Consider the following 5,392-nt stretch of genomic DNA (forward strand, 5'->3'; position numbering starts at 1 on the left):
TTCCTTTGATCATCCCACCCAAATCCACTAGTATGTGTCCCTTGCACCATATCATATATAATAGCCCATTCTTTTTTCAAAGTCTTTATTCTAGACTCTATGTGGGGCTTCGCCTTCAAGTTTGCATCTGGTAATTTTGTTGCAAGCATATTTTCAAGTTCTATTAAATAACCCCCTCTAAACCCAGTGTCTGCATTGTATTTTCCTATATTGTGCAAATCAATCAAAGCTGTAACAAGTGCAACATCTTCATGAAAATTCCATTTTCTTTTGGTTCCCTTTGAACTTTGAGAAGCTAGTGCTGAAGATGTGGACATTGTTTTCTACCATACACCAAATATTTAATTATAAAAAATATTATTAGAATGCAAAAAAAATTAAAAATAAAGACATATATCCAATAATATATTAAAATTGGTCAAACTTTATTCACATGATAAAAAGTACAATATAAACAACACAATTAACAACAACAATTGATAAAATAATAAGACATTAAAAACAAATTAAAAAAAAGTACAACTTGAATTTAACTGAGGAAAGAAACCCAGCAACAGTCCTTCAGTATCAATATGTCTAACAAATGTCAATCATCATTGTGCCTAGATGCTTGCCATTCATTGAACATCTGATTTGCTAATTCCATTCTGAAATTACCCCAAACATCAGTAGGATGAATAGTACTTATAAAATCCTCATTAACTGCTGTGTTGGTTTCAACATATTCCCTTAAATCCATTTCAATAGGGTCAAAACTCATCTCCCTCCTAATGAAATTATGAAGCAAACAACAAGCTATAATAATCCGATTATGTATCCTAATCGAATAAAATGATGGACTCCTAAGGATACCCCACCTCATTTTTAATAATCCAAAACATCTTTCTATAACATTGCGAGCAGCAGCATGTTTCATATTAAAAAATTCTTCAGGACTGCTTGGTTCATGGCCTTGACGCCATTCATTCAAATGATATCGTTGACCTTTAAAAGGTGCAAGAAAGCCTTCACAATTTGTATAGCCCGCATCAACTAGATAGTAACAACCTATATAAAACAAACTAAATAAGTTATTTACTTATTTAAATTGAATAATCATATAGTACATAATTTGAAATACCTTCCTATTATCATAGGAAAGCTTACCATGAGGCACTTTAAGTCCATTTCTTCTCCTTAGTGCATCTCGAAGAACTCTGCTATCAGCTACAGACCTTTCCCAACCAGGAAGAACAAAGACAAATTGCATGTCAGGTGTACATACACCTAACATATTTGTTGCAATATCCCTTTTACGAGTGCGATATCTAGGTTTATCTGCACTTGGCACCTTAACCTTGATGTATGTCCCATCTAGAGCACCTAAACAATTCTACAAATCCAATGTAATGAATTACTTATAAGTAAACCTATTAATGTTTTGTATATATATAGTTACAAAAAGTTATAAGATCAATAATTTACCTTAAACCACTTCCACCGATTGTCTGTTGAGTTTGTTGGAATGGGCTCAGGTTTTCTAAACAAATGTTCTTGCAATTTCAGGACTGCATTTAAAACATTATGAAAGTGCCGACTAATTGACTCACCCGACCTTTTAAAATTTAAACTAATTACTCGATTCTTAACATGATGAGCAATAATATGTAAGAATTTTGCTACTTGCTCATCTACAAGTATATTCTTTGTTGACTTCAACCCTCCAATATTTTCTAACATTTCACATAATTTAAAAAAGGTTTCTCTATTCATCCTAATTTGTGAAATACATGAAATATCATTATCATACACAAGTCGTCTCACATATTCTCGATTTGCAGCAAAATCTAATGTATAAGATCTTACTCTTGGCCTATAAGTACATAAAGTTGACGCTGCTGACAATAAAGTCAAGAATGAACTAACAGCACGAAAATCTCCATATAAAATTTAAACAAAGCTAGTAGCCTTTTTCGTAGTTCGGCATCTCTTCTCAAACACAAACGAACCATAACTGCAAAAAATAAATATTCTAATCTATTTTATTATGTACAAAAAATATTAAAGCCATATGGCAGTAAAAACGTGTAAAATTAAAAGATTGACAATGATGAAGTGTGAAAGTACTATTCACTTGCCCCATAACGATAAAGAAGTTAGTTCTAAGAAGAGTGAAAACAAAAACAAAAAAATCAAAACAAAACTAACACCAAACACATCCTTATTTTGACTTTTGATTTTTATCTTTTATACGGGTGAGTAAAGAGGAAGAAAGTAAGATTCAATGATTTAATGCTATCTATATATTGAACTTTTATTAGAAGGAAAATTAAAAATATGGGTGTTGAACCTTGCTTGCTTTGTTTTTATAGCTGTATTATGAAATGAATTTAACTTTATATTGTATACAATATATGGGTTGAAAATATCTAGTTAATTTCGTCAAACATGGACTTGAACTTATAGTTGAGTTTTAAGCTTCTTACACATCTCATTTACCATTAACAATGTACATACCACATAAAATAAGCTTAATAAAATAATTTTTATGCGGGCATTAAAACACCTACACCCCTCAAAAGCCTAATAAAATTATAATTGTGTAGACATATTTTTTCCTTTGTTTGAAAAAGTTTGCAATTAAGTCTTCTAAGGAATAGCACTAAGAAATTATTTTATTCAAATTTAGTTGTGAAATGTGAATGGGAATTAAATGTGAATGAGGATTTATTTTATTAAAATAAATTATTCTTTTTCAAATAAAATAATATATTTTAATTATTTTAACTTATTAAAATTTCATATGATGTGTATATCTGGATACACGCTATCAGCCTATCATATTCTAAAAGCCCTTCATTGTCAAGCTTTTAAATGAAAAATATTGACTTAGAATGCCTTTTCAAGTAGCAAATAAGTATAAAGGAACAAAATTTATTTAAAAGGAATAGAAATGTATATATGTATCTTTCATATTCAATTCGTACACCTATTTTATTAATTTATATATTCTAAAGAAATTATTGGAAGATTGAAATTCAACATTTAATCAACAATATATTGATTAATTGATAAAATTGTTCATCTTAATAATAAGTAGGTCTTTATCTTTCCAAAAAATAATAAGTGGTGTTGGTAAGAAAAGGGAAGAAATAAATAGATAAATAAAATAGGGAAAGTAAGATTCTTAACCCATAGACAGATCCGAAAAGAGTAAACTGCATAAAGCAAAGTCTTAATAACATGTTTCCATAAAAAGCCAAAGAAAAGCTTCCTCCCCACAGCTATAAGAAATAAGGTAAAAGCTTAAAAAGCAAGTCTCACCCAAAGTCCCCAAACCCAACTCATCAACAAGGCCAGCTTAACAGAACGTTTTTCACACAAAAAGATATGCAAATGCAATAGTACCGTTCCATGTGATGTTGGAAAAAAAAAAAAAGGCCTTCCAACTCATTTTTCCTATCAAAGATTCAATGTTTTCAGATTAGTACATATGCATACACATTAAGTATGAGTTAAGGAAAACATTTGGTCTGTCATTAATCATCTTGGTGTGAACAATGAACCAACAGTCTAGTTCATCAGATAGGTTCTTTAGATTATTGAGGCTAACATTTTGCTAAAGCACTGTACCAATTATTTGCTGCTTCATGTCCCAGCATCTAGAATTGAGTCAGGAAAATGATAAAAGACTTACGAAATTTTTAAAGTTGATATAAGAAAACAGAATTTAAGATAAAGGATAAGGAATAATTACAAATTTGCATTTTAACTGACAAAACTAGTCCATTTTCGCACTAAATTCTTTATTCTGAAATTAAGTTTCTTAAATGTGTAAAGGTCTATTCAACATTCAAATACAGAAGAACTGCTTCAAAGATTTTAACAACTCAAGACTGAACCAAATCATTTTCAAAATTTTATAAAGGTGCAATGCAGACAAAATTTGTTAAAAATTTCCAGTACCAATCTCAAATTTGACTGTCACGGCTTCCCAATTGAACCCCAAAAATAATGACAAAACAACAAACAGGAAGCTGCCATTGTCCAAGTCAGGGAGAAACAGGTATTGTTCACAACCAACACAGGAGGAAATACCAAACAAACTTAAGGCAAAGAGAAAGAATTTCACAAACCAAAATAAAAAATACTCATACGATCAGCATGCAGATACAGAAAACTTTTAACACAAAAAAAAAAATGAAAAACCCAGATGATCAACAAGTATAAGCATTTTTACTAAACTATTACAGGTCATTAACAGATAAAAATAATAACTATTACAGGTCATTTAAAAAAATGTATACAATTTTCTATTATTATTATTATTATTATTCAAGTTGTTATTTGCTGCTTTCAAGTGATTTAAAGTATATTCTTGCTCTGTTATTTTTATTTAGGGAACATTATTTCTTGTAAGAATTATGGAATGAATTTAACATCTATTATAATTCTAGAGTGAAACCTCAGGTGTCAACACCACCAAACAGCTACTCACACCCAAATCCCAGCAATTTAATTCGCAGCAAACCAACAGAACCCTGTGTCGTTGACTCACACCCCTAACCCAACATCCACGCAGAAAGCCAAACCCAACAGCAACAAGGATTTTAACCCCAAACACTTACAGGAAAACACACAAATCCAAAATAGTTTCACAGCAAAACCAAATCACAACCAATTAACAGAAAATAAAAGCACAATAAGTAAGTACTTGGACTATGGAAGAGACCAACGTAACTCGAAAGTTGGACGAGAGAGGCGGTGCTATTGTCAGAACCCAAACAGTGGAAGAGTGGCGGAGAGAAAGAGGGGAAGAGCGGCTGAGAGAAAGAGGGAAAGGAGGAAGAGAGAGAGAAAAAAATCTTTTATATGGATCAAATTGTAATTTTGTAAATTTGGTAAGGGCATTTTAGTCATTACATGTTTGACAGCTATTCCATGAGACATGGAATAGATATTATCGGGGGAGGGGGAGGGAATAGATAAAGCTGGCTAAAAGCCAGCCTTATGGAATTTTTATTCCTGCGGAATAACAATTCCGTGTCCCAATTTGTAACCAAACGAAGGTGTAGAAAATGACCGATAATAGAAAGGGAATAGCATAGCTATTCCCCATACCAAACGTGCTATAAAAGAATCAGAGAGAAACATTACTTAGTATTTACCAGTTGCAAAGAAGAAGCACACGAGGATAGTTTAAGCATATGATTCGAATGATATAAAATTTAGATGTTGAGAATAAAAACAACTCTTAATAGAAATTTCATAATTTTTGAAGGTAACAATTGGTTGTTTAAGGTTGATCAAATTATTAATTGTACTTTTAAATGATAAAAAAAATATGTAGTAAATATAGATTTTAATAAGAAAATGACAAATTAAGATATAATAATAATTAAATATTCTCATG

The sequence above is a fragment of the Theobroma cacao genome, chromosome 1 (assembly GCF_000208745.1).
Source record: "Theobroma cacao cultivar B97-61/B2 chromosome 1, Criollo_cocoa_genome_V2, whole genome shotgun sequence".
Taxonomy (NCBI): domain Eukaryota; kingdom Viridiplantae; phylum Streptophyta; class Magnoliopsida; order Malvales; family Malvaceae; genus Theobroma; species Theobroma cacao.